Here is an 18,449-nt window from a genome sequence, read left to right as displayed (position 1 = left end):
TTCTTGAGAGAGACAGAGTTGATATGAAAAGAATGAGGCTGATCCCCTCTCTTTTCCATCTTTTTTCCTGTCTTGTGATGTGGTCTTTCTCTCTTACACAGGCTTCTGTCCTGATACCATCTGCCATGATGTGCCATTGCCAGAGGGGCCTTTGACAGAACTGGCACCATGGACTGGTGGGACTTCCAGCTTCTAAAATTGTGAACTGAATGAATTTCTTTCTTTTACAAATAATCTGTAGTATTTTGTTATAGCAATACAAGGCAGAATAATACACGTGGAGAAAGGGATTGAGCTTGTAGTTGGAATTCAGGTTGCTAATTAGCTGACCTTATGATCAAAAGATTGTTGGTGGGTCCAGTGTAACCACCAGGACCTTTGATAGAGGAATAGAGAATTGGAAGAGATGGCAGCATAAGAAATATTTGACTGCCCATTGCTGATTTTGAAGATGGAAGCGGGGCAAGATCTTAAAAATACAGGAACCTAGAAAAGGCAGGGACATGGGTCCTTTCCTAGAGCCCCCCAAAAGAGCACAATCCTGCCAATACCCTTATTTAGCTCAGTGAGACTCTCAACAGGCTTCTGACCTGTTGAACCGTAAGATAATAGATTCATGTCATTTCAAGCCACCATGTTTCTGGTAATCTGTTGCCACAGCCATAGGAAACTAATGCAGGGAGTATGCCATGTGTAACGGGTTGGCCCTGTGGTTCTGCTGGAAATGCTGCGGCAGGCAGATTAGGCCATCGCTGTTTGCTGGTGTGAAGCAGGAGATGCTTTTCCATTGGGCCTACTTATGCTCTATCTGCAGGCAGATGAGGTCCACTGCTACCAGCCCGTGTGAGGCAGGATGTGGGCTGGCCAGCCCTGGCTCCATGGGCATCATGTGGGCACATCAGGCTCACTGGTGTTAATGAATGGGAAGCAGGGGGTGGCTGCTCCTCTTCGCACCTGCTGTGCAGCAGTTGTGGGGAAGTGAGGCTGGCACCCTATATCCTTCTCCAGCCCTTTGTTTTTTTTTTTTTTTCTTACTTGTTGGCAATTTTGGGTTCCATTTTCTCTGGCACCTAGTTTGAGACTGTGGTAATAAAAATTCACTCTAATGGTGACTTTAAGAAAATCCCAGTTAGCTCCCTCTTGTAGCCTCCATATTCCTTTCTGACCTGGACTACTTGTGGTTCTCAGGGCGCTCTCTCTCTCTCTCTCTGTCTCTCTCTCTCTCTCCCCTTAACTCAAGTGCTTCCTGTTCCCTGTACATCTTGTTTTCCTTACTCTTGGTGGGCTCCCTTGTTTGGCTGGAGTGCATCCTCAAGTAACACATAAGAAAGAGTTTGAGTCAAGTATACTTTCCAAATCTTGGTATCTGTTAAAGTCTTTGTTCTTTTCTCACATTTCGCATTTTGTGTCAGTATGGAATTTATGTTGATAATAATTTTTTATCTCAGATTTTTTTAGGCATTGCTTCATGATCATTTAGCACCAAGTATAGCTGATGCATAATCAGTACACATATGATTGTCCCTCCTTCATAGAGGATGTTATGGTATATATCTAGATGTCCCATAAAGCCTCATGCACTCATAGGTGGGGCTTTGGAGGAGGTGAGGTCATTGAATCATGGTGGTGTGATACTCACTGGTGGATTAGTCCACTGATGAGTTTGTAGCTAAATTTGATGTTGTGAGGTTAAGTTTGGTCAAGAGGAAGTGGGTCATTGTGAGTGTGGATTGGAAGGGTCTGTCTCCCTCCTCCTCCCTTGATCTCTTTCTGCTTCCTGCTGCCATGTCTTGAGCACTTTCTTTTCCACCATACCCCTCTGCCCCAATGCTGTCCCACCTTGGAGCCAGCAGGTTATGGACTGAAACCTGTACAAACTGCAAACTGAAATAAACCTTTCCTCCTTAGAGTTGTAGGTGTCTGGCATTGCATCCCAGCAACTAAGAAAGTAACTAAGACAGGGCTCCTGATTTTATTTTTATTTTCTGAAAACTGTGAAGTGTCCTTGTATATTTATTCTTATGCCAAGATCACACAGTATTGATCACCATGGCTTTTCTTTGAACAACATTCAGTAGTGTTTTTTTGTTTTGTTTTGTTTATGTTTTTTGTTTTTTTGGTATGGGGATTGAACTCAGAACCTTGTGGGGAACCTCAGTGGCGAAACCACTGAGCTAAATCCCGGGCCCAACATTCAGTAGTTTTAAAAAGTATACAGGTCTATATTTACAACTATTTTACAGTATTTTGTGTCTGGATCCTTTCAGCCTTCTCCGTTATCTGACTGTCTATGGAGAGCTCTCCAAGAGCCATGGGGCCCTCTGGAAGGAAGTCCTGGGATGTGACACAGACAGGTCCCATAAGGACCAACGGCTCTGGCCCCTTTTCACTGGAGCTGATGTCACTTAAGGGTCTTGAGAAGTCACATGCTGGAAAGGGACATGTTTCAGGAAGAGCCTTCTGGCCTCAGTGTGTGCAGGGCCATTAGGGATACAAAGCCAGGATACAAAGCAGGGACACAGTTTGGAGGCAGCAGTCACAGTCATGGACCCAGCCTGGATGACTTTATGGTGGGACCTATCACTAAGGCCATGCCAGTGGTCCCAGCTGACTTGCTCTGTGAACTGTAGGCCCTGAAGTTCTTCCCTCTATTTTCGGAATGCTCCTTCCTCAGTAGAGAATGAATGTTGTCACAACCTGTTCCAGACCCTGGGTGAGCTCCAGAATGGCTCCTTCCCTCATTCAATCTGCCTTCATTGCTGCCCTTGCTCCTGTCCCCTCTACAGAGCCTGCTGGGGATGCTCACATTGACATCTGAGCTTGATCTCTCACTGCCAGCCCACTCTGCATGACTATTGGGTGCTCAGCCTAGAGAACTGAGAAGCAGAGTTCTGTCCACCTCAGGAGCTGTGGCTTCTCTCCTCCACCGGAGAAGCAGAGAAAATAAAGAGCCAGTGGGATCCACCAGCAAATGCTCTGCTGTGCAACTCCTGCGCCCTCAACACAAACCAACCTGAGCTGGTAATCATTTTTCATTGTCACTAATGAAAATAGTACTGACTTTGGCAGGGCAGTTCAAAGTGCCTAACAAATGAATTCTGAGTCCCAGGCGAGAACTTGAGACCTGGAAGGTCTTGGATCAACTAATGACATACCTTGTGCAAATTTTAAACCTCCCTGTAATGTCCATGCATGTGGCCTAATGGTGCTGTAGAGATTTCGGGATTGGTACATATATTAGTCAATGTAATTAAAATCCTGGAGTTATATTATATGTTATTTGTATGGCAGTTTGTGATGTGTTTAATGCTCCCAGTTTCAAAATTATTAAAGCTACTGTCCCTGGGCTGGCCAAAGTGATAAGCGAAGTAAGAATGTGATCTTATTCCCTCTCGATGGGGCAAGAGGGGAGGAGGATACATGGGGGATTCTTTTATAAAGAGACCAAATGCCAAATAAAAGAATTCCAGCTGTGCAACAGGAAAGTTGAAATGGTTTGTTGAGATCATTAATATTGCAATGAAAACTAATTAAACCTGGAGCTAGAAGGAGTTCATTAGTGGTTTGGAGCCAAGGATTCTGCTTTTGCAAAGTCGGTTATAGCACAGTGGAACTTGGAAAGCTGTCAGCTGGGCTGGGGGATGCATGGCTCTCCCCTTTGGAGGCCTCTGGAATGAGGCTTGCACCAATAACAGCTCGGCAGACAGGGGCCAAGAGGTGTCCTTGGGGTATCTGAAGTCCCCCTCAGCCTCCCTCCCCAACGGGACCAGGGCATTGCCACATCTACTTGGGCTGAGCTCCCCCTGTGGGCTGCCTCTAAGGATGTGGTTTTGAAGATAGGGACAGAAGGGGACAGGCAGGTGTTTTCCAAGCCACCTGATTCACTCCAAGACACTAGAAAAATAAAAGGGACCCATGGCTTCCATCATAGCTGTGTGTGACTGGAGTATTTTCACAAACTCTCTCATTTTCTCTTCTCAATGGCTCTCTGAAAATGGCTTTATCATTTCTCTCCGAGAGCTGGTTGCCTGAAAGATTGAAGACTATTTTGGTCACAAGCTGGGCTTCCTGGGAGCAGACCCTGAGTGGGAGCTTAGCAGGCAGGATGTGTGTGAAGGGGGCAGAGGGGAGAGCCAAGCTGTGATCTTGCTGATGAGAGACACGGCTGACATCACAGTAGGGCAGGGGCAGGAGTGGCCTTCAGAGGTCTCCTAGAGTGGATTGGGATGGCCCCTTCTTCATCCTCTAGCTCCGACCCACTGGGAGGGTCTGCCCTGGGAGGGGTGAGACTTCAACAGCTGGGCAGCTGCGTCCTTCAGTGAGGGGATTCTGGGTGCCACATCACGATTATCCTCTGTAGTTCCTTCACGGTCATCTCCCTTGACCCGAGCACAGCTCCGGGCTGTAGTAAGGTTTATAGACATTTGTTCACATCAGTAGCATGTTCCCATTCACATGGAGAAAAAGAAGGATCAGGGATGTGAAGTAAACAGTGGAGAAGTCTGGTCCCAACTCCAGAATACAGCCCTCATCGCTGTCCTTTCTCCACTCATGAACTAGGAAGGGGAGCAGGTAGGTGATGCTTATCTGCTATAAATAAAATCAAGTTCAACTTTTCAGGACCAAAGCAAAGTTTTCCTTTTTTTTTCAAGACCATACCCTGAAACCCCAACCCTGGCTGTTGTGGTAGTGGACAATTGCCACTGGTCCCAGGAGTAAGGACTGGGGCCGGATGTGGTCTGACTTTGAGGACCTGCAGAGGGAAGGGTGGCTCTGCTACACACACCGAGGCCCGTGGCTAGGGCTGGGTTGCAGGGTGAGGAGGACAGACCTGTGGACATGCAGGCAGAGGGCTTCAGGGTCGTAGTTTATAGCAAGATGTCCCCTTTCCCTGTGACCCCATTTTAGCCCAAACCAAAGAAACAAGCGAGTCTGCCAACCAGACAGGTAAGGCACCAACTCCCTCAGTCCAGCACTTCCCAGGGTGGCACAACTGGGTTTCAGAAGTGCTCATGGCTGGGCATGTGGGGAGGGCGGCTGGTCACTTCAGACCCCAGGCAGACTGAACTGCTTGGTCCTGTGTCCTATGCGGGTCACGACCTGGAAAGTGTTGGGATGCAGCCTATCATTCCCTCTGCTACAGGAAGCCTGTCTGGAATTGTGGCAGCAAAATGCATCTCCGAGAAGGTGATGAAACCACTTTTGTCCTGTGGGAAAGAGCTTTCAGTATTTCCAAGTCAAACCCACACCCCAGAGGGAAGGGCTCTATGTCTACAGTGCCCAGAATGGCATGGCTTCCAATGCTGGACACATGAGCCAACAGCTCCGGAGCGTCTCACACAAGCCCTTGCTATAGTTTGTGTCTGGAGTGGCCCCAAGGCCTCGTGTCACAGGCTTGGCCTCCAGCTGGGCACTGTTGGGAAGCAGAAGAACTGTTCAGAGGTGGGGCCTAGGCAAGGTCTTCTGGTCACTGACTGCCCCTAAAGGGTCTGTGAGACCGAAGACCATGCCTCCTCTTTCTTACCTCCCAGCCTGAGGTGATTGTATTCTGAAGTCATGAGTCCCACCGTGATGTGCTGACCCTACCCCACCCCATCAAACATTCAAGGCTGAAGCAAAAGGTCTGGTGCTCATGGACTGAAACCTCCCAAACTGAGCCAAAACAACTCTTTCTCTTTATAACATGACTTATCTTAGGTATTTGGCACAGACACACAATGCTGCTGGATGCACCCTTGTCTCAATGACAAGGACACTGAGGCCCAGGAGAGTAAATTTCAAGCAATGAACATAGGAATGAACTGGGCTTAGCTGGACCATGTTAACCCTGCTCATTATCCCACCTTAATGGTCCTGTGGAAGCTCAGAAAATGGTATTTTTATTTAACTGAATACTTGACGCACATTGTGTATCTTAGGTATTGTACAGTTTTCATCATTATAATGAATGCTGTTTGATTCTCCTGTAGCTGAGGGGGCATTTGAGGGCCTTTTCTTTTTCCCTCCAAGACTGTGCCTAGGAAATCCTTGCTCCTTCTCTTTACCCTCAGGCTGTGGACAGAGCATGTGAGCAACAGGTTCCTGAGACATCACTCACCCTTCCTGGCTTCTGATGGGCAGCCACCATTCCCCACTGCTCAGAGAAAGAATGCCTCTCCAGGTCATTTTGGGGGGCTCTGTCATGCCTGAGGATTCACCCTGACTTTACTGTAGTTCCCTAAATGCCACAATTTCAGGGGAGTGGAAAATTCCAGGCTACCTGAACTTTCCACGAGTGGAACCCAGGATCGCTGAGATAATCTATAGTTAGGTCAGCCTCACTGCAAGAGAAGACACTCAAAATCTCAGTAGTCTTAACAAAATCTGACCTGGACATATGGGGAATAGTTGTGATCCCAGCTCTCTGGGGGACTAAGGCAGGAGAATCATATGTTCAAGTCCAGTCTGGGGCATTTGGTGACTTAGAAAGACCTTGTCTCAAAGTAAAAAAATAAATTAATTAACAAAAGAGAGGTAGGGGTGTAGTTCAGTGTGTGGGTCCTGATTCAATCCCTAGTACTACCCCCAGAAATAAATAAAAATTCTAAAGCAGGGCTGTCCAGCACTGGAGGAACAAACCCCTGATAACCCCTTTCTTCTTTGCAGCATCTGGTAGTTTTCTTCAAGGTCACTTCATGGGCCAAGTTGATGAAAAAAGATCCAGCCATCACACCAGCATTCCAGGCTGGAAGCACAAAGGAGGCTGCTCTTCCCAGTTGCACAGACTTCCCAGCATTTCCATAGAACAATTCACTTCCATTCCACTGGCCAGGAGCAGTCATACCATTACTTTTAACTGCGAGGCAGAAAAGTCAATAAAGATTTTAGCTGGTGCCTTTTGTCCTGACTGAAGAAACCAGGGATCTGTAATGGAGGAGAAAATGAGAATAAAGGGTGATGTTGACATCCACTGTGTCTACTGCAAGATCCCCTATGTGCTGTGGGTTGCAGAGCCATGGCCTGGGTCCTGGTCACCATGACAGTTGCTCCTAGAGCACCTGCCTGTTAGGAGCATGGCCAGCCACCTGGACCTCAGTTCTGCAGATCAGAGAAGAGGAAGAGCCAGTGACCCCACTGTCACCCCACTTTGCACTTGGACCTGCTTTCTTGTGATGCACCAACAGTAGCATGATACCCAGGGTGCGCAGGTACAGCCAGTGCCATTCAGGGCTGATGTGAGAAAGCTTCCAGGAGCCTTGGCTGCAGACTGAACTTCCCAGAATGGGGTAACCCCTGCCAGGTGACCTGGGATGAAACCAAAGCTATAAGGAAGTAGACACTGCCCAAACAGACCCATTTTCCCTGAAAATAGGAGATGCGCAGCACCCAGCCAAAAAGTGCCCTGTCTGCCTGAGTGAGCCTGTGGGGGAAGTTCCCTCATGAGAAGCTGCCTATTGGGATCTGATGTTAACTAATCCTTCTCAAGCTGTTCTGCTTCCTTGTTTCACCTTGATAAAATCAATCTTTCTGCCACACCAAACTGAATACTCATTCTATTTTATTCAAGAATCTTGAATAAAACCACAAACAGTGATGCAGGCCTGTAATCCCAGCACTCTGGGAGACTGAGGGGTGGACTACAAGTCTGAGCCTAATCTGGGCAATTTAGGGACTTAGTGAGACTCTGTCACAAAATAAAAAATGAAAAGAGTTGAGGATGTAGCTCAGGGCAAAAACCCTGAGTTTAATCCCCAGAATCACAAAGGAAAAAAAATGTTTCTCGATAAAAGCCAATTTAGTCTTTAAAATGTTGCAGTTTTGTCTTTTGACACTAAAACTGAAGACCACTCAGTCCTAGATAAAGTTAATGGTGAAAGGGATTGGGTGAAGCTGGCTGATTCCTGAAGGTATAAGGTTCTGGGTATGTGGGGTAAAGCCCCCACACAGAATGGGGAGGGTGCACTGCTTCCTGCCTGGGAGTGAGGCCAGGTGTCTGTTGCATGGAAGACAATTTTTCCATGGTTTGAGGGAGAGGGGGTGGTGGTGGTGGGGATGGTTTGGGGATGATTCAAGTGCATTGCACTTACTGTGCACTTTGTTTCCATTATTATTACACTGTGAACGTACAACAAAATAATTACACAACTTGCCATAACGCAGAATCAGTGGGATCTTGCCAGTAGACAGTTCCATCTGAGGGTAATGGGAGACAGTGACACCTGAAATGTTTTGCTATGTCCAGTCCATGCTGTAATTTCATTTTGGTTTCTGTCACTGGAGAAAACCTTGCTTCACAAAGACAGGAAGTTGGAAATGGGAGCAGGCTTTTCAGGGCTTTTGTGAGAATCTCAGGATTTAGCTCAGGACATGTGGAGATTTGAAGTTGTCTCAAACATCCTTCTAAGGCCACTGCCATGTGTGATCTCAAGTGGTTGATCCTCTTTGAGCACAGACAAAGTCGATTCACTTGGCTTATTCACAAATGAGTTGCAATCCATTCCTCCCTAAAATGGCTGGGAAACAATGGTCAAACTCCTTTGAAAGGTGAGATAGGTGATCATTATCAGTTGGGAGAAAGAAGGCCCAGGCTCAGTTTCTTTCCAAATCTCTGCTAGTGTATGAAACATCAAAAATCCCTATGTTGGGCCAGGGATTTAGCTCAGTGGTTCTGCTGCTTGCCTCACAAGCGCAAGGACCAGAGTTCAATCCCTGGAACCAAAAAAACCCAAAAAACAAAACAAACCATAAAAATCCCTATTTATTTTACTCATTCCCTCTATAATTCCAGTTTAGCTTTGAGTGCAGTCACTTTTTCTGCCAACTTGAACATAGTAATTTGTCTCCCCTGCAGTGGCAGGTTGAGCAGGTTAGATATGTTATACGAGTAAGTAAGTTTAGGAACCCATTCTATGTCACCAAAATGTACTGCCAGTGGTGACTGTTTTTCTAGAAGAAATCCTGTAATGGCTCCACTAACTTAAAAACTCGGCCCAGTGACCGACCTTTAGAAAGCCATCTCACTTTATCAGAGAGGACATGTGGTTCTGTGTCCATCTCCTTCCAGAGCTGCACAAACAGATGTGAATTAAGGGCATGTACTTTAATATGGTTCCTTCACAAAACATGAAGTTCAAGTGACAGTTTTTGTCTAGCCAGCCTTTCTCTATGGATGATGGTGCAGACTCACATTCAGAAGCAACCTCTTTGACATAAGTAGTGAAACCACAGAGCTATCCAGTCATGGCAGCTACACTGTCCATGCATACGCCAACACAAAATGACCAGTCCAGTTTTCCAGAAATGTAATCATTCACAGATTTGAATAGTTCTGCAGCAAAAGTGCATATAACATCTTCATGTACATTCTCCTGAAAAGTAGAGTGCGCAAAAACAAGCAGTGTTGCCTTGTTGTCAATGTTGGTAGATTTGTCAACCTGGGTTTTGTACCACTGTGACTCATTCCTAAAAATAGTGTTTCAATATTCTCCTCTGTTATTTTATCAGTTCATCTAGTTGAGGTACTGGCTGAAAAAGGAACATGTTCCAACTTTTAAACTATAGCCTCTCCTAAAAGTTTATAACAAATGTCATTAGCAGAAGGTACAATTGACTTTTCACCAATAGTAAAGTGCTTCTTAGCTTTAGCAATGTGGGTAGCCCCTAAAGAATGATACCTGCAGTGCAGATGCATTTGATGAAGCAGTGGCCTTCAGTAATTGCTTCTATTCTTCATATTTATGTTTTTTTTCTTTTGAAAAACTCCAAATCCTTCTCTTTTAGCACAGCATTCTTGTTCTCCATGTGGTGAAACAAATTTGAAGTTTTCATGACTTTATTGGATTGCCAGTCACCACATATTATACAAATTGGCTTAGAGAATAAGAATCACCTGTTACGATGACTTGAAAGTTAAGTATGACTCTTGGTGTTTGTTTTTAAGTGCAGCTTTCTATTGTTGGCAGCTTTAGATAACTGTTGTCTTGCTGTCTCATCATTGGGTCTTTCCCCCTTTTTAGAGAATTTCTCCAGTGACTTTTTCTTTTTTACTCATTTTGCCTAGGGTTAGCTTGTGGGGTCACCAAAATGGTGACTGAGACAAGTGCACAGTGCAGGAAAGAGGTGCAGATAGAAGTGGTAAGTAAGAACCTTTCGGGCTGCTGTACCACTGCCCAGAGTGCAGAGGAGCAGAGCTGCCCCCAGCGCAGAGGAGGTGAATGTTCTGGGCTGCCAAACCACCACCCCAAAGCACCAAGGAGGTGAGCCACATGGGTGCCAGCAGCACCCCCCACCCATTGAAATGAGAAGACACATAAACATATCTCAAAACCAGACTTCCAGATCACCTAAAGCAACCTCAAAGGGAAATGAGATGGAACAATCTGATACTCAACCACCTGGACTCCCTGAACTGGCAACAAAAGAGGATTTAGAAAAAATGAAATCAGAAATAATTACTCAGATAACAGCAGAGATTGTGCCTATAGTGCAAGATATGATTAATAAATCTAGAGAGGACACAGATAAAAAATAATAGAGGAGCTGAGAAATACAATGGAATCCCAACACAGGAAAAAAATAGAATCCATTAAACAGATGCAAACAGATGTCCAGGAGATTAAAAACTCCATTGAAAGTTTACACAGCAGAACGAGACAAAATGAGGACAGAATTTCAAATATAGAAGATAAGATTGAAATTAGTGACTAGGAAAAGAAAAATTTCTTTAAAATAGTAAGGGACCATGAGAAATCAATCCAGCAGCTGCTAGACTATGCAAAGAAGAATAACATAACACTGATTGGAGTCAATGAAGAAACATGACAGAGTGCTGATGACATAAAAAAAAAAAAACTGTTCACTGAAGTGATGGCAGAAAACTTCCCAAGAAGGGGAAAAGAACTTGACATATGGATAAATGAGACATATAGGACTACAACTAGCCTTGATCAAAAAAAATCTACACATAGGCATATAATAGTTAAGATTCCAGAAACCCAACACAAGAACAAAGTTCTAAAAGCAGTTAGAGAAAAGAAACAAATCACATACAAAGGAAAGCCCATCAGAATCACAGCAGACTTCTCAATGTGAACAATCAAGGCAAGAAGAGCTTGGAGTGATGTATATCAAGGCCTAAAGGAAAACAGCCATTAGCCCAGACTGATATACCCTGCAAAACTATCTTTCAAAATTGATGGGGAAGTAAGATACTTTCATGACAAAGAGCACCCAGGAACTTCAAGAATACCAAACCGGCGCTCCAAAAAATTTTACATAATATCCTAGGAAAAGGCAACGAGGATCACTACCCCAGAAAGCCCAGCAGAATGAATCCATTGGGCATGACAATAAATTAAATGCAAAGGGGGAGAATTCAACAAAAAGAAAAAGTCATGACAATGATAAGTCAACATGTATCACTTAAAACCATCAATGTTAATGGTCTCAATTCACCAGTCAAAAGAAATAGACTGGCAGAATGGGTCAAGAAGCAAGATTCAACAATATGCTGCATACAAGAAACACACTTAATTCAAAAAGAAACTCATAGACCGAAAGTTAAAGGGTGGAAAACAATACTCCATGTGACAGGAACCAAAACAAAAGCAGGAGTAGCTATCCTCTTTGCAGATCAAGTGGATTTCAAACCGACACTGATTAAGAGAGACAAAGAAGGACACTACATCCATGTAAAGGGAACAATCCAAGAGGAAGAGACGACAATCCTAAACATATATGCACCAAACACTAGTGCACCCAACTATATAAAACAAATAGTAACAGACATGAAAAATCAAATAAGCACTGATACAATAGTAGTGGGGGGCCTCAATACCCCACTGTCACAAATAGATAGATCAACCAGAAAAAAAATAAACAATGAAATACTAGAACTCAATCAAACTCTTGAACAAATGAACTTAACAGATGTTTACAAAGTGATCCACCCCACAAAATCAGAATACACATTCTTTTCAGCTGCACACAGATCATTCTCCAAAATGGACCACATACTTGCTCATAGAACATGTTTAAGTAAGTGCAAAGGAATTGAAGTTATCCCCTGTACATTATCAGACCATAGTGGAGATCAATAGCAAACGAAACTGCAAGACTTTCATAAACACATGGAAATTGAACAACACACTTCTGAATAACCAATGGGTCACACAGGAAATTAAAGATGTCATCAGACAGTTCCTACAATTAAATGACAATGACAATACAACATATCAGAATCTATGGGACACAAAGTGAGCAGTCTTATGGAGGAAATTCATAGCAATGAATACTCATACTAGGAAAACAGAACGAGACCTATTAAACACCCTGATGGTGAACCTCAAGCTTCTACAAGAAGAGCAGGACAAACCCAAGGCTCACACAAGGGAGGAAATTATAAAGATCAGAGCAGAAATCAATGCAATGGGGACTAAGACAAAAATACAAAAAACCAATGAAGCCAAGAACTGGTTCTTCAAAAGATTAAACAAAATTGACAAACCCCTAGCCAATCTTATCAGAAAAAGGAAATAAAAGGCCCAAATCCATGCAATTAGGAATGAAAAGGATGAAATTACACTGGAGCCAGCAGAAATCTAGAGGACCATCAATACCTACTTCAAGAAACTATACATCAATAAGATGGAAAACACAGAAGAAATGGACAGATTCCTAGATACGTATGAATTACCAAAGTTGAACAAAGAAGACCTAAATATTCCAAATGACACAATATCAATCAATGAAATTGAAAACATAATTAAAACCTTACCAACTAAGAAAATCCCAGGTCCTGATGGCTTCACTGCCGAATTCTACAAAACATTTAGAGAGAAACTACTACCACTACTGCTAAAACTCTTCAATGAAATTGAAAGGGAAGCAACACTCCTGAATTCATTCCTGGAAACAAGCATCACCGTGATCCCCAAAACAGAGAAAGACCCAACCGAAAAAGAAAACTATAAGCCAATCTCACTAATGAACATAGATGCAAAAATCCTTAATGACATACTAGCAAATAGAATGTAGACCAACAAGAAGATCATACATCCTGACCAGGTGGGATTCATCCCAGGAATGCAGGGGTGGTTCAACATACCCAAATCAATAAATGTAATACACTATATCAATAGAGCTAAGAACAAAACCATATGATCATCTCAATAGATGCAGAAAAAGAATTTGACAAAATCCAACATGCATTTATGATAAAAACCCTACCAAAAATTGGAATAGACAGTCTTTACCTCAATCTGATAAAAGCCATCTATGAAAAACCAACAGCCGATATCATACTAAATGGTCAAAAACTGAAATCCTTCACACCAAAATCAGGAACAAGACAAGGATATCCACTATCACCACTCCTTTGCAGTATAGTCTTGGAAACACTAGCCACAGCAATTGGACAAGAGAAAGAAATAAAAGGAATAAAGATAGGAAATGAAGAAGTCAAATTGTAATTATTTGCAGATGACATGATACTCTGTATAGAAGATCCCAAGAACTCCACCAAAAGTCTTCTAGACTTAATAATCAAATTCAGTAAAATAGCTAGATACAAGGTCAATACACAAAAATCAATAGCTTTCTTCTATACAAACAATAGACTCACTGAGAGAGAAATAGGTCAAAGAATTCCTTTCACAATAGCATCCAAGAAACTGAAATACCTAGGAATCAATCTAACCAAAGAAATCAAAGCCCTCTTCTCTGAAAACTATAGCACTCTGAAAAGAGAGATCGAAGATGATATCAGAAAATGGAAAGACATCCCCTGTTCCTTAGTAGGAAGGATCAACATAGTGAAAATGGTCATACTTCCAAAACTGCCATATAGATTCAGTGCAATCCCAATTGAGATCCTAGCAGCATATGTTATGGACATTGAGAAGACAATCCAAAAATTCATTTGGAACAAGAAGAGACCCAGAATAGTAAAAGCAATTCCAGGTAACAGAGACATGGCAGGGGGTATCACAACACCCAACTTGAAACTATACTACAAAGCTACTGTGATATAAACAGCAGGATACTGGCAAAGAAATAGTCCCAAGGACCAGTGGAACAGATTAGAAGATCCACGAACAACCTCAGACACACTTAGCCACCTCATGTTTGACAAATGACCCAAACACCCTCACTGGAGGAAAGATAGAATCTTTAATAAATGGTGCTGGAAAAATTGGGTTTCAACTTGCCAAAGATTAAAACTAGACCTATATCTCTCACCATGCACTAAACTAAAATTGAAATGGATTAAAGATCTAAATATTAAAACAGAAACACTGAACCAGCTGGAACAGAGGTTAGGTAGAACTCTTGAAGACATTGGTTTAGGAAAAGATTTTATGAACAAAACCTCAGTTGCCTGTGAACTAGCACAATCAACAAATGGGATCTCTTCTTATTAAAAAGCTTCTGCATAGCAAGATAAACCACCAACAAAGTGAAGAGATAACCCTCAATGTGGGAAAAAATTTTCACCTGCTGTTCCTCAAAGGTCTACTATCTAGAATCTATAAAGAACTTAAAAACATCAGAGCTCCCAAATTTAAAGACCCGATCAATAAATGGGCATCCGAAATGAGCAGACATTTCTTAGATAAAGAAGTAGAAATAGCAAATAAACATATGAAAAAATGTTCAACATCACTGGTTTCATTTGCATCACTGAGAGATGCAAATGAAAACAAGGCTGAGATTCCACCTCACCCCAGAAAGAATGGCTGCTATTTTGAAATAAACCAATAACAAATGCTGGTGGGTCTGTGGGGAAAGAGGAACACTGCTCCACTGCTGGTGGGAGTGTGGACTGATGTAACCACTGTGGAAATCAGTATGGTGATACCTCAAAGAAGTAGGACTGGAATTGCCATTTGACCCAGGTATTCCTCTGCTGGGTTTCTTCCCCAAAGAATTAAAAGAATCATACCATAGTGATATATGTGCACCCATGTTCATAGCAGCACAGTTTGTAATAGCTAAAACTTGGAAACAGCCCAAATTACTATCAACTGGAGACTGGATAAAGAAAATGTGGGGTTAAAAAAAAAAATGGAGTACTACTCAGCCATAAAAAATGAGAAATTAGAGACATTTTTTAGGTAAGTGGATGCACATTGAGTTCCTTAAGTGAAATAAATAGGACACAGACATATAAATATTGAATAGTTTCTCTAGTGTGAGAAACTGAAAGTGTAAGTAAAGACTAAAAGTTATAATAGATAATGTGAAATAAGAAGAAAAGGGGCAAAGGGGAAGGGGAAGTTGGAGGGGTAGGGGAAAGAAAAGAAGGGAATGGAATTATTATGAGAAAATGAAAAACCCTAAAGTCTTTGTAAATAGGGAGGGATGGCGAGGCTGAAGGGAGAGCAGGGGAATGGGGAAAAAAATAAGAATCAAGAGAGATTATGTAAAGGTGCAAATTTCCAATGATGAATGTCGTTGTATTGTGTACCTAAAATGTACCAATAAAATTAAATTTAAAATTATAAAAAGAAGTGGTAAGCAAAATAAAGGGCAGGCCATCTATAGACTAAATAAATTTGGAATTCTGACTTAAAGCCTGCGACCAGATGCAGCTTAATCGTCACTTGCCACTCACTGATAGGATTTTGACTTGAGCCTGAAAACAGCTGACGTATTATAGTCTCTGTGCAGCATAGCCTCTCTGCTAATGTTTATCTGTATCTGCAGCCTCTTTCCACCCCTCCTGAGGAGCTCATTACCTCAGCTCCACCTCAGATCATCAGGCATTAGATTCTCATAAGGAGCAGGCAACCTGGATACCTCGCATTTGCACTTCACAGTCAGGTTTGAGCTCCTGTGAGAACCTAATGCTGTTGTTGATTTGACAGGAGGAGGAGCTCAGGCAGGGAGGGATGTGAGTGATTAGAAGTGGCTATGAATACAAATGAAGCTTCACTCACTTGCCTGCCACTCACCTTCTGCTCTGTGGCCTGGTTCCTAACAGGCCACACATCAGTACAGGGATGTATAACTTTGATGTTGACTTTTCCAACAAGAAAGTTTACTGTTTTGTGGAAGCCACCTGAAACTCCTCCTTAGCTAGGGCAGATTTTGCCTAACTGAGGTATAGTAAACTGGGATTGTTCCAGGTCTTCAAAGATCATGAGCTGTGCTTCTCAGAGAACAATCAAGGAACAGTCTCCTACAGACCCATCTTGCTCAGCAGCAGTCTCCAGTCTCAGGCCCTCCTGGAAACCTGTGTGTTGGTAACTTGCCCTGACAAGTCTTCCACACAATGGAATTTGAGCCGGTTTACAACCCTGTCCATCTTGGATTTGCTGGGCTCTTACCTAAAGACCAGGATCCTGCTCAATGATGAAAAAGAACAAAGTCACATGTACCAACTTGGGTGATGTTAAGGGATTTTGGGGGAGTGAGAAAGCCAACCTCAAAGAGTCCCACCCTGTCTGATGCCTCTTACATTGCAGTCTGGAAATGGCACAGTGAGGGGGGCAGATTGCAGGTCAGTGACATACTGAGCTTGGGTGAAGGCAAGGCTGGTGAGGCCAGCTGTGACATCACAAGGGATTTTTGTGGTTTCCTTGCCATGCTGGGAGTACCACTAATCTACACATGTGATGAAATAGCACACACATGCACAACTATAACATGCAGGTTGTACTATATCCACTTTAGGGCTCTGGGATTGCCCTATGGCTACACAAGGTGTCATACTTGAGGGAAAATGGAACACTGAGCCCAGGTATTTCTCTGCATTATTTCTCATAATTGCACGTGAATCTCCATTATCTTAAAATAAAAAGTTTCAAAAAATTTGTCTAACTAAAAAATGTGAACTTATCCAAAGAATTTATTAAGTCACTAATTATAAAGAGACTTGGGGAAAAAATAATAATGTGTTGATTGTTCACACACACATATCTTTTGGCACTCCTGTGACTTTTTCTTTTTGGGCGTAGTTTTGTTGCAATGGAATTATTAAGTTAAAAGGCATAATTTTCGAGGCTCCTAATATATACTACCAAATTGTTTCCAGGAAATCTGCAGATTTTACACCCCCACCTAAGTTTGTTTTTGTGCTCACAGTAGTATTGAGTCATCTCATTTAATGCTGAAAACAAGAACAAAAACAACTGCCTTCATCACTGCCAATTCTACACGCATTAGACTCATTGCTTTCATCCCATCCTGTTGATTCCTGGTGGGACTAAACATTTGTGCATATGTTTATGGCTCACTGGCCATTTTCCTTCATAGCTACTCATATCTGTCTCTACTGCTGTCTTTAATTCTTCAACTCTATTTTGTGAAGATTTTTCCAAGAATAAGACTATTAAGCCCTTTACTATATTTGTTGAAAGTATTTCTTTCCAGTTTGTTCTAACGTTTTATCTTTTTTTTTTTTTTTTTGGTATTGGGGATTGAACCCAGGGCCTCAAGCATGCTAAGTACACACTGCACTGCTGACCTACACCCTCACCTCCATGCCCTTGTCTTTTATTTTCAAATGTGACATTTTTATATAATCTGTGTATGATATCCTTGCATAGATTTTGCATTTTATCTACCAGTGTTTCCTTTGTGGTACTTTTTATTGCTGAGTTTTGAATCGCCTCCACCAGTAATTACTGATAGATATCCACATCCTTTTTCTAAGGTTTCCTTTATAAATAAACATACCATTTGATGACTAATCCACTCCCTTTCCCTTGGGTGTGATGTTCTCTTTACCATTGCCTTCCTTCTTACACATTTTTGACATTTCTTCTGAGCCTCTTTAGTCTGTTCCATTGATCTGTTTGCAAATTCTTCTGCCAATAAAACACTTAATTGTTGGAACTTTAGAATATACTTTAAAATTTGGCAGAACAACTCCCCTTGCTTAAAAAAAATACTTCCAATGTTTCTCACTTGCTTATTTTTTTAAGTTTTGAGTTATTTTATGAATATTTGTTTCATTAAAATATTCCACTGGCACTTGATAGAGGTTGTGTTAATGGTTTAATTGGAAAGCAATGAACATTCATCCATTTATTCATTTATTTGTCCCTATTTATGAGACCCTTGGCAACTTTGTAATATACTTGCAATTTCTTTTCTCCATTTCTTAACATATTACTTTATATATAAACTTTTGTCAGGTTTTTTTTTTTTTTGGTGTTGATCACACATGTGCAGTTATTCCTGGCTATTTTATGCTTTAAATCTATTGTGAAGAAGTCCTTTTACTATTATGTCTTTGAAATAATTATTGCTGGTGCCTGGTGATATCTTGATTTATCTTTATTTCTCTTGGACTCAACCATCTCACTGACTTGAATGATATTTTGGTCAATCTTCTTGAGTCTTCTAAGTCTATACTTGTATTGTCTGTAAATAGCATAATACTTTATCTCTTTTCCTGGAGTTGCTCTACATCTTGTTCCCATAACTTATTTCACCAGCCAGAGCTACGAAGTGATCACTAACCC

At 42.2% G+C, this 18,449-nt stretch overlaps 1 long non-coding RNA gene across 5 annotated transcripts in view; it reads left to right on the top strand.

Annotated features, from left to right (window-relative positions):
* Window positions 1-18,449, top strand: part of LOC110347417 (uncharacterized) — an 88,112-nt gene that overhangs the window by 46,232 nt on the left and 23,431 nt on the right. For 2 of the 5 annotated variants that reach the window (XR_002392046.2, XR_002392047.2), the window contains exon 3: window positions 2,787-3,021. This is a non-coding gene — a long non-coding RNA (uncharacterized LOC110347417). The other 3 variants (XR_002392044.2, XR_002392045.2, XR_015451061.1) reach the window with 3 other exon arrangements.

This window comes from Heterocephalus glaber, unplaced genomic scaffold (assembly GCF_053883595.1).
Source record: "Heterocephalus glaber isolate CG9 unplaced genomic scaffold, H.glaber_assembly_v1.0 deba00001150, whole genome shotgun sequence".
NCBI classification, from domain to species: Eukaryota; Metazoa; Chordata; class Mammalia; order Rodentia; family Bathyergidae; genus Heterocephalus; species Heterocephalus glaber.
Note: the sequence above shows the minus strand (reverse complement) of the source record. Positions and strands in the feature narration are given on the sequence as shown.